General features: G+C 40.7%; 1 protein-coding gene across 8 annotated transcripts in view; it reads left to right on the top strand.

The window, feature by feature from the left end:
* Positions 1–12,008, top strand: part of osbpl8 (oxysterol binding protein-like 8) — a 122,501-nt gene that overhangs the window by 39,178 nt on the left and 71,315 nt on the right. Inside the window, exon 1 of one of the 8 annotated variants that reach the window (XM_051954876.1) lies at positions 6,648–6,774. The exons of 6 other annotated variants lie outside the window; for them this stretch is intronic. The gene's annotated coding sequence lies outside the window, so the exon portion shown is untranslated. Of the gene's footprint in view, positions 1–6,647; positions 6,775–12,008 lie in introns of those variants that run through there. One more of the 8 variants, XM_051954836.1, reaches the window with a different exon arrangement.

Below are 12,008 nucleotides of genomic sequence, written 5' to 3'. Positions count from 1 at the left end.
TTTAACGTATCCAACAGTGGATTACAAATCTTAAGGTCGTTTTGACTGTTGAGCTGGTGTGTCCATTTCTACTGTCTGTCTGTATGACTTTTGATAGCCCAACTCGGCACGTGTAGTGTTTCACAAACTTACCTAACCCTGTCCCTGTGTTTTGATGTTGGATGCATGTTCATAAGATACTGCTACAAAATTGAGAAGATATAGCTTTATTACTCTGTCAAGGAACGCAGAGTTGCGTGACAATTGACGTACATTTGTCCGTCTGTCTGTCTGTTTGCAACATTACTCAAAAACAGACTTATGGATTTGGATGAAATTTTCAGGTAAGGTCAGAAATGACACAAGAACCAAGTGAATAGATTTTGGCAGTGATGCGGCTTTTAGTCTGGATCCATGGATTTGTTAAACATTTCTGTGTCATTGTGAGATAGTGGCACAGCATCACTGTAACCATGACAACAAGTGAACACTACATCAGCTGCCTGCTGATGATCACATGATTGTGATTCTACTACAAATCCACCACTGCGGACTTATCAGGACTGGACAAAACAGGACAGAAATGATACAAGGAACGATTGATTAAATAGTGGGGGTGTTTGAGTCCCTTTAGTTCCTGCCGCCTGCTGCAAATTTAGGTCATGTAATTTGGTATCCGTACATAACGTACACATGCAAAACACACACCTGTGCTGACAGCAAAGTTATTTTTTGTTACTTTGAGTGCTTTTCTTGTTTGCGTAAAGTTATGAGTTGTTAGTACATTGTTACAAAATGTAACTTACTGACTTCATATTCAGGTTTTGCATTATATCTTTGACAAAAGGTGTTTATTTACTACAGAGCACCTAGAAACAACGCAAATAACCGTTAACTGATGGAATGTGATGAACTGATATCAGATTTGAAAGTCTGCTTTGAAACTGGTTTCTCAGTTCATGTATTTTCCATCATCCTATCCAGAATATGACTAATTCTAAGCCTGTTTTTGCATAGAAACTGATAAAGATAGGTTATTTTCTGTGTAACTGATGTGGGTGTGTGATTTTCTAGTTTTGCATTGACAAACAGGGGAAGTTGTGAGTCACTGATTAGGTACCTTTGAAATCAGCTGTAGAAATTTAATCAGTTTCTCAAACAATGCAAAAAATGAAACCTAATGTATTGCTTTTACCACAGTTACTGTTAACCCTCTGAACTCCAAGCAGATTCCAGCCATTTTTGGTCTCATTATGTGTTTACTCAATGTGAACTCATTTTTCATATGGCTTTTCTTTTGTGCAAAAGAGGAAAAGGGGTTTTGTTTTCTGCAGAATCTGGTGTAGAATTGGTTTTTGAGGTTCAGAGGTTTTAAGGGTTTTCGTGCTGCTGTCACAGTCAGCACTATAAATGTTTGCTTTGTTGGGTTTTCTTTGGGAAAACATTGTCAAAGTCACAGACTAAATCACTCTCAGCGGGAGCTTCCTGCCTGCAGCTGAACTCTTTAGTCTAATTATAATGGCCAGTGTTCTGTTGCAAATGAGTTTGCATTTCTGAGCGTAGTAGATGCAGTTTTTGTTTGGTGTGTTCTGCTCGATTCAGGCTCCCTTGAGAAGAAAGTGCTGTTGTTTTACATCCACAGCCACCACAGTAACATGCAAGAAACAGGCCTTTTTTTGTCAAGATGAAAATAATTTTGAACCTCATGATGTGAATCACAGGCATCTCCCTCCATGCTCACTGCCTCCTTACAACTCTTTCTTTGTACGTCTGTTCTAAGAAATGCACTCTACTCTGCTAGGATGGCCATTTTTACATGTGCTCTCTACAGTGAAAGATGGCTTTCAGAGCTTAAAACAGCAACTACTGTATGCTCACAGTACTATACTATTTTTAAACATGAACAAAAGTCTTTGTTACACTTCCTCAGTTTCATTAGTGTGAAAATTCAGACATTTTCAACTGGAAGACTCATTCAAAAGATTCAGAAATGACAAATTGTTGAGTAGAAAATAAGAAAAAAGACCCAGAGAAAAGTAACTTTTTGGCTCCTATCTCGCTTCCACAAAGCTGTCCTGGCGCTGCATGAAGTTGATGTGAGGGATGGGTTGTTGGTTTCGAGTGACAGAAACAGTCAGACACAGATCTCCCCAGTATGTCAGTGGAAAGATGTGGAGGTGAAGATGTTTCTAAATCTGTTCAACCACCTGATGGGTAGTTTGGGGCAGAGAATGAAGCCAGCTTAGTCCAATCAATCTTTGACAGTTGTTCTATTTGCTAGTAAACAGTGAAAAACTAGTTAAACAGTAAAACTAACAAACAAAAAACTGAACTACACTGGTCAAAAAAATTAAAGGAACACTCTTTAATCTAAGTATTGCATCAAATCAGTCAAACATGTGGGATACTGATCTGGTCAAGTAAGTAACTGAGGGGCTTTTTAGTCAGTTTCAGCTGCTTTGGTGTTCATAAAATTAACAACAGATGCACTACAGGGGTAACAATGAGACAACCCGCAAAACAGGAATGAGTTTACAGGTGAAGGCCACTGACATTTATTTCCTTCCTAATGTTTTCTGACTGTTTTTCACTAGTTTTGCATTTGGCTAGGGTAAGTGTCACTTCTGGTAGCATGAGGCGATACCTGGACCCTACAGAGGTTCCACAGATAGTCCAACTCCTCCAGGATGGAACATCAACATGTGCCATTGCCAGAAGGTTTGCTGTGTCTCCCAGCACATTCTCAAGCGCATGGAGGAGATTCCAGGAGACAAGCAGTTAGTCTGGGAGAGCTTGACAGGGCTGTCGAAGGTCCTCAACCAATCAGCAGGACAGGTACCTGCTCCTTTGTGCAAGGAGGAACAGGATGAGCACTGCAATAGCTCTACAAAATGACCTCCAGCAGACCACTGGTGTGAATGTCTCTGACCAAACAATCAGAAAGAGATGTAATGAGAGTGGTCTGAGGGCCCAGCGTCCTCTAGTGCCCGCTGTGCTCGCTGACTGGCACCGTGGAGCTCGGCTGGCATTTGCCATAGAACACAGGAATTTGCAAGTCCACCACTGGTGCCCTGTACTTTTCACAGATGAGAGCAGGTTCACCCTGAGCGCATGTGACAGGCATGAAAGGGTCTGGAGAAGGTGTGGAGAACATTATGCTGCCTGTAACATTGTTCAGCATGACCGGTTTGGTGGGGGGTCAGTGATGGTGTGGGGAGGCATATCCATGGAGGGACGCACAGACCTCTACAGGCTGGACAATGGCATTCTGACTGCCTTTAGGTATCAGGATGAAATCCTTTGACCCATTGTCAGACCCTACATTGGTGCAGTGGTCCTGGATTCCTTCTGGTGCACGACAATGCCCAGTCTTATGTGGTAAGAGAACTCATGCAGTTCCTGGAGGATGAAGGAACTGATACCATTAGCTGGCCCCCACGCTCACCTGACCTGAATCCAAGAGAACACCTTTGGAACATTATGTTTTGTTCTATCCAACCCCATCAGGTTGCTCCTCAGACTGTCCAGGAGCTCAGCGATGCCCTGGTCCAGTTCTGGGAGGAGATACCCCAGGACACCATCTGTCGTCTCGTTCAGAGCTTGTCCCGACATCGTCAGTCATGCATAGAAGCACATGGAGACCATACAAACTACTGAATACCATTTTGAGTTGCTGCCAAGGAATTTCAGCAAGATGGACTAGCCTGCCACATCAGTTTTTCACTTTGATTTTGGGGTGTCTTGAATTTAGCGCTCCTGGGGGGTTGATAATTTTCATTCCCATCAAACAATGTGGCATCTTTTCATTTCTAACACATTATCCAGTCTATATCAATGCTAATATCCAGTTTGTTTTTTTCCTATATTGAAATATGATGTATTTTCAAAGTGTTCCTTTAATTTTTTTGAGCAGTGTATATTTGGTCCGATACAATGACTGTTGATACAACTTGGTTTGATCAGAATAAGATTTCCCATTTTAAAGCTACAAGAAGATTTTCATAATAATTAATAGTTAACTTATAGATTTTGGCACCCACTAAGCTTCACTGAGCTTTTTTAACATCTTCCAGCTCATCGTCTTGGTTTTATAGAACTTTACTGTCCTTCTTGTTTTTGTAGTTGTAGCAGGCAGCCATTGTAAGAGAAAAAGCCCTGATAAACCACTCCCAAAAGCAAGATTTTAGCTGCTAGAGAACCAGATGTTCCCTGTAAAATTTATTTAATCACCCAGCCCTGGGGAATATTCAGCCCACATGAGTGGCCAGAAAAACAATTAGTAATTAAGGATAATGTTGTTTTCTGCCTGTTGGATGTGTAAGTAGTCAACTATTTGCTGACGTCTTTGCCATTCCGACTTTAGAAATTTATTTTGCTGCTGCCAACCACCCAATAATAGTTGCTCAACATTGCTCAGACAGTCGTGATTGTTTTGAATCTGGACTTTCTCTGTCAGTTCAAACTTGAGCTCCTTAAATCTTGACTTAGCTCTGACTGGAGTTAACAAAATCTGCCTCGAGCATCTCTAATGAAGACACCATATGATGTTTTTTTGGTTTATTTTGTGCATAAATCAAAGTGTAAAAATGGCATCCTGGGGTCTGCACTGGTTTCCTGGCAACGACAAGACAGCGTGTGATAGCCTGGCACAAAATGATTCCTTAACAAACTTACCTGGCAACTGACACGTTCATGTATCTGCTAGCAGACACAAAATGTGTCAAAGCAGATGGTGGCTTTGGAGCAGCTCTCCAACAACAATAGAAAACAAAACTGACATGGTGAGTTTCCGCGCTATTTTAAGTTTTTCTCATTGTACTGCTACCAACAAGTCCTAAATAATGATGATGTCAGGCAAGCTGGTGATACTTTTGCTGAGAACACTTGCAGATTTTATTCATGGAGTACCATTTCTGAGATCAGCTCCTGTTTACTGTACTTGTGTTTCCCATCACTCATCATTTTCATCCTAATTGCGGAGTACAGACAAAAATGTGGAAGCATTTGATTAGTAAACACTGCAGCCCTCAGGTTTACGTCGCCTGAGTACACTAATGTTGATGAGACTGATATCAAAGCCATCTGACTCGGTCTTGTTTTGTGGATTATTTGCTCGTACTTATGATCAGATGTGTTGCTTTATCTACAAACAACCCACCACAAAAATGACAAACTCCTCAGCATTTTTCTGTGCGCCTTTACATCAGAGGTATATAAATAAGTTCAATTTCAACAACATTATGCCTCGGTTTAGCATTTGCATATTACAACTTACAGATCAGAGTGTCTACAAAGACCCAAAACATTTAATCTCAGATTTCTGGAACTAGAATAGAATAGAATAGAATATGCTTTATTGTCACAGTACAGTGTATAACGAAATTGGAAAGCTTCTCCTTTTTGGTGCAAGAAATCTAGTATTTTACTTTATGATCAAAACGACAAAAAAAAAAAACCGAGACAAACAACACAAAACAAAAAGGAGACAAAAATTAGACATACAGGTTATGAAGCAACAGAAAAAAACATACAAGTGACACAAATGAGACAAAAATGAGGCAATTGAGACACAAAACGACAAAAAGACGAACACCAAATAAAGCAAAACACAAAATGACAAAAATTAGACAAAAAACACAAGTAAGACAAAAAGTAAACAAAACGACAAAAACATGAGACAAATGACAGACGATAAAACATCAAAAACGACACAAAATATTACTAAAATGTGACACAAAACGACAAAAAAACAATGAACAATATATTTTACTGCATGATCAAAACTTGTCATGGTCTAGAAATTATTTAAAATGTATAATTTTACGAATTTAAAATTTGCAGTTAAATGAAACTTTTGCATTTTGCGAAGTCGTCGGCCGCATGTTTGACACCCCTGCTCTACATCCTGCTGTGTGTCTTTAAATGCCCAGTTAAGCAGGTTAGTGGAAACAGTAGCAGAGGAGAGGGCAGTAAAGCTTGCATTACTGGACCCATAACAAGGTCGCAGGGCGGCTGCGTCCTGTGCTCATCCTCCTCTGGGGTAATTTTTCCGTGATGGCCGAGGAGATTGGCTCAGTCGCTTTGGTTTATTGGTGCAGAAGGACCTCAATCATCAAGAGCATGAGGAAGAGCCGTGTGGTTACAGTAAGTGCACTCGAGGGTGTACACAGAGCTCCGTCTTGCGCTAATCGCTGCTTCAGTACACTAGATTTTAACTGTGGCTCCGAGTTCACCCATTTCTAAACAGAGGACGCCCTACTTCCTTGTTTTCGTGGTCGTGTGGTTTTGACTGGCTTTTGTGTCAGATGATGTTTGTGTCAGAAACACGTCTAAAAGAGGTGCACAGTAGTCGAAATGCCCTAGACGGGGTCAAAAAATTAGCTGAAAATGGGGGGGGGACAGTTGGATGGATGAAGAGATGGCTAGAGGGAACATCATGAGTGTTTTGAGGACAGATAAAAGCCGAGGACGAGTAAGCAAACGCTGGTGATGTAACAAATTTACTGAGCAGGGAAACAAAATTACCGAAGGTTTTGAATGATGAGAAGGAGAGGAAGAAAAAGAGCAGGAAAGAGAGGAAAGAGCACTCATCGGAGAAAGCGGGAGGGAGGGAGGCTCGAATTCTCTTGCATGCTTGTTCTCGCTGCCTTGTCTCCTCCCTTCAGCGTTTGCCAAGTGTCTGTGTGTGGGAGAGAGACGGGGCTGAGCTCGGTGGCTTGTCGTACCAGGTTTAGTCTGACCAAGAAGCAGTAGCAGCGACGAGCTCGCCTCCCTCGGCTGACGGACCGACACACGGTACGCATTTCCTCTTTCTCTAAGTCAACCTTGACACTGTCAAAGTGTCAAAACGGGAAGCAGACGTGGGCGGTTAGACCGAGCTGAAGTTGCCCCTGCTGTGCTTTTAAAGACCGCATCTCAAAAGATTGCTCATTTGTAATAATGTGGAGTTGATATTAAAGTTTCCAGTTTTGCTGATGAGGTTTCACTCCGGAGTCTGTTGATGGTGTTGTTCTCTCTCTTTCACCGCTGAGTGTTTCTGTTAGAGAGAGTTGCATGGCTCAATGTTTGTTGCTTCAAGTGTTTCCAAAGAATTCCTAGCATGTGTATGATTAAGGCTGCTGCCGGCTGAGAGCCAAAGCATGGATCTAATCAAACCAAATGATGGGGGAGATGGGGCAGGAGGGGTCTCTGGTTGCTTGCAAACAGCTACAGGCAAGGATATAAGTGCATTATGGAAACATTATAGAGTCGAAATGCAACCCTCTAATTCAAATGCTAAGGGAAGCTTACAAGACGGCACAATGACATGCTTCGCTTTCTATCTGAAAATCACATCAATTAACAGCAAAAATGGCAATCAAGGCTCCTAATTGCCACCTAAATGCGTCGCAGCTCATTTGAATGAGGGCAAATTAAGCGATTATCTATTTGCTTGGATGCCGTTATGTAACAACAGTTTTCCAGGAATAGTTGTGTTTTTGTTTGCCTTTATTCCCCCCCACAAAAGAGGCTCTGCAGGAGTCTTGGCTGCATCCATGGGGTGCAGACAGCTAGGCCGGAGTGACTGTAATCAGATTGACAGTACGAGCCAAGGCCTGTGCTCATTCATTCTGAACAGCTGCTGGAGTCTGGAGCTGGGCTGGGCTGCTTCCTAAAACACGATAGAGAATCATTTTTGAACAGGCATTCTAGTAGTTTTACACCAAGGTCGTGAATGGATTTTCGGTTTTGAATGCACCAAAACACTTGTGTGAGTACATAAATTGATTAAAGCCAGACTGTTTGATGAAATTGGTGTTTTGTTTTGGCACTCGATATGACGGCACATTCATCTTTGCAGCTGGAAAATGTACCTAGACCCTTTGTTTTACACTCCCTTAAGTCAATGTTAATTCTCTTAAATGTGTATGTTGGGAATTTGACACTAAAGAACTCAAAGTTTTCTCTGAGCTCACTCAAAAATGCAAGTTTCAGTGATGTACCTGCGATTCTGTACAATTTGAGACACAAGTTTGGAATCTAGTCCTGGTCCAATGATACTTTTAAAATAGTCTTTTAATATGAAATCTGTTGAATTGTGCAGTTCCCTCAGAATTAAAAGGTGTCCTCAAGCTACAGAGCATATATATACTAAAATGAAAAATGACAAAATGATCCTTTCTGCAGAACTTTAAAATTACATGCAAGGTAGCTTTGAGTATTTCAGCAGTTCTCCAGGAGTTCTTTCTTGGTTGCAACATAAAATTTTGATGAGTTAAAACATACAATGCTATTAGACGTCTCTATGCAGCATATTAACTGAAACTCTAAAATCACATTTTGAGTTGAATCTTCCTGCTCGAGACAGATACCAAAATCAGCTAACAAGATAAAAATCCAACTGTCATCAGCCAGTGGTGCAGCTTCCGCATTGTTAAACCAATCCTCAGTGGTGCTTTGCGGCTTTGAATTTCAGATGGAGAATGTCCTACTTCACAGCTTGACTATGTGGAGACATGGGTGGAAACATACCACATCGCTCTGCCTTTGATCAATGAAGCATTATACCAATTTTCTAATATGGAGCTCATTCTCAAGTGGACTGCCGATTCAAAATTGTGTTACTTGCAGTATTTGGTACCATTTGACTTCGTTAAGTTCATCATCTAATCTGACTCTGTCCTCAAAGCGTTTTTAAGTTCCTTAACAAGACCAGATACCCCCCTCACCCTCTTGCTCCTCCTGCGCCCCAAGTCCCCCCCTGCTGTGATGAAACCAAAACTCGGCTCAGCATGAGGCCCACGGACCCACCCAGCCACCCCCCACCTCCTCTGTTCTGAAGACTGATGTGCTGAAATCCTATGGTCTAATGAAATGCTCTATGCAGCCTGTGTCAGGTTCCTCTAGCCCTTGCTCATTAAAGATAAAACACGGCCGTAAGAACTGCTTTATATTGTAAAATAAAGCAGACATCTTTCCTAATCTGCTTACTTCCTGGATGCTTCTGAGTGGACATTGTTAGGTTTATCTTAGCAGTGGAGAGAGGAGACGATAAACAGAAATCCGTTAGGGTTGCTCCTGTTTGCTCTAGTGTCGGAATTTGCTCTTCTGCGGAGAATAATCTCTGTGGATTTCCTGTCCCGCCATACGTGCATCTGATTTCCTTATCTAAAGCACAAGGTAGAGGCTTTACATTTAATTGCAATTGAATATCTTTAATTCCATTTTATATCGTGCATTCATCTGATTTTCTTGCTGAGACAAACGTAGAATAAAAAAATTAAGCATTTACGATGACTTGTCTTGATCTGTACAAAGAAATATATAACATTCAAAGAATTCAAACTGTGAACAACCCTATGAACCACATTTCCAAACAATCACTACTGTCTTTTGGGAGTTACTTACTGAGAAGCCTTGTTGATGCCACTTAAAGCAACTTGCTATTTTCTCTTGAATTGGAAAGCCCCACTTTAAAAACCCCATTTAAAGCCATTAGCTGTTTATAAGAAGTATACACTTGTACACGTTGTTCTCAGTGGACAGTATTTTTCAATTTCTTTAAAAGCAATTATGAAAACATGCAAAAAAATGAAAGACACTTTAGAGACTCTCGCCTACAGCTGCATGGTGGTGTCCCCGTTGAAACCCTGTCGGCTTAATGCTGTCTTTGTTGTGTCTCTGCGACAGCTGAGGCTGTAGGCATTATGTTTGCGGGTTGTCTGTCTGTCCATGTCATTCCTGTGAACATGATATTTCAAGAATGCTGTAAGGCACATTTCTCTGAAGTTTTACTTCAAACATTCACTTGGACTCAGAGATGAAAAGATAAAAAAAAATTGGTTGTCAGAGGTCACTGTAATTCAAGCATTCATAAACTAATTGGTCAAAGTTTTACACAAATGTCTCACAGGATAAGATGTGGTGATTGTGTTTTCTGTCAAAAAGGTCAGCGGTTAACTTCACTCTGAAGTCCTAATGTTCAGCTAAAACCACTTCTCTGGCCATTATTTAACTTACAGGGGGAGATTGTGACCATATTTGTTCAGATACATGTGACAATAATCTTCTATACCCACCTCTGCTCTCTATGATAATCTTCAGCCGAAACTCATCCATTTTGGCCAAGCTGTGAGCATTTACAAATAATTAGATTTTAGTTTGTCTCAGTAAACTTTGACACTTCAGGGTCTTCACAGTGAACTAACTGGACAGACATGTAGTTAAATGACAGCTGGAGTATTTGGCAGCGACATACAACCGCAGGGCAATAACTGTAGTCTTCATCATGATTTTAGGTTGAAGATTGAAGTTTCTTTCTCAGTATAGATTTGGTCACCTAAACTCAGAGAATCAAGCATCAAGTCAGTTTAATGTTTTATGTTAATTAATGAGTCCTTAACAGTCTTTCCTCTTTCACACACCGTTTTTCTTTTGTAGAAATTTGTGCCATTGGTCGTTTTCCAATTCACATGGTGAATGGAAACATGTGAAACAAAAATAAGATGAGGTGATTTACCAAAATTTGCGTTAAAAATCAGACACCTTCTGAGTCACGACTCAGTCACATCTTAACACAGACATAATGCCCATATATTTAGCATCATTGTGACTTACACTTCCCAAGGACACAATTATTTCTGATGCCCGTCATAAATGTCTATAAATCCACGTATAAATCACAGTAAAAATATGCTCCTTATTACTTTTGAACTTTCTAGGGAAGGATTAAGTTTTTAGCTTTCCTTGAGTGTCACAGTAGTAGAATGGTATTTGGTTTTACATCCATAAGGACAAGGAAATAATTAAAAATTGTGATAAAATCCATTAATTAACTTTTTCCAGGTTGTATGAAAGTTTTTTCCCCCTAATACAATAGGCCCTCAGTTTACGTCTTCGACCTACAGCATTTCGTGGTTACATCACCATAAATTTATTTAAAAAGTCTTGTTCCGTCCTTCCAATGTACGGCGATTGCGACGTTAAAACAAATTTTGAACGGGAACTAGTTGGTGAGCGGACAAATGCGTCATCACGTGGCGCTATATGAGGAGGACGGCTTTGTTTACATTCGCTGGTTGTACGCCACATTGGATTGTGCTACATTCACTTTCTTTTGTTTGTGGTGTGTTTTTGGAAACTTTTTGCCCTTGATTATGGCTCCCAAGCGTAAGTCACACTCTTCTGATTTTTACTGTACAGTGTTTTTATGTCCTACATTATGATTTTACCACTGAGTTAGCGGAGGTGAGTGACATAGGTACTTATGTGAGTTCCGACTTACAGCAAAAATTGTGTTACGTCGCTCCGTAGGAACGGAATTCTGACATTCAAGACCCCCCTGTAAAAATAAGTCTCAGAATGAACCTCCTCTGTCAATTTGTGCAGATTTGTTGGATGGTTGAGGTCTAGTGTCAGACTTAAACACAATCCCTCTAGACAGTTGATGAATGTATGCAGAACAGTATCAGTCACGTTACTATGAGTGTCAGGCAACATACGGATCCCTGGTTGAAGATGCATTCTATTTCAAGATTTTTAGTCCCTTTATTAGCCTCCTCTAAGTTTCAAGGCAGTAGAGATTTATTTAAAGACTGACATAATAACCTCCCTTCAATGCAGTAGCATAATTACCATTAGCAGATTTTGGGCTCTCTGACAGGCAGCGCTGTGGGTCAGCTTCTAAATGATGCCACCATGTTCTCCACACCTGCTCCCTCGCACAGTGCTGAAATGCTCCACTGATTTAAGTAATTTTTTGACTGTAGTAGTGGGACCATTGTGCCACAGTCTACTTAACATTCTCCCCACACCTTTGTTCCTAATGATTAGAAATGTTGGGTCCAACATAGCTCTGCCAAAGCAGTAAATGGCAATGCTTTGTTCAGAGTTTTCTATACATCAGTGACGTAGAAGGAAATGTGAACCTTGCATTGTCCTCACTCACCTTACATCTGCCTGTTGGTTTTTTCTCTCTCTCTCTCTCTCTCTCTCTCTCTCTCTCTCTCTCTCTCTCTCTCTCTCTCTCTCTCTATATATATATATATATA

Source organism: Acanthochromis polyacanthus, chromosome 1 (genome assembly GCF_021347895.1).
Source record: "Acanthochromis polyacanthus isolate Apoly-LR-REF ecotype Palm Island chromosome 1, KAUST_Apoly_ChrSc, whole genome shotgun sequence".
In the NCBI taxonomy this organism is placed as follows: domain Eukaryota; kingdom Metazoa; phylum Chordata; class Actinopteri; family Pomacentridae; genus Acanthochromis; species Acanthochromis polyacanthus.
Note: the sequence above shows the minus strand (reverse complement) of the source record. Positions and strands in the feature narration are given on the sequence as shown.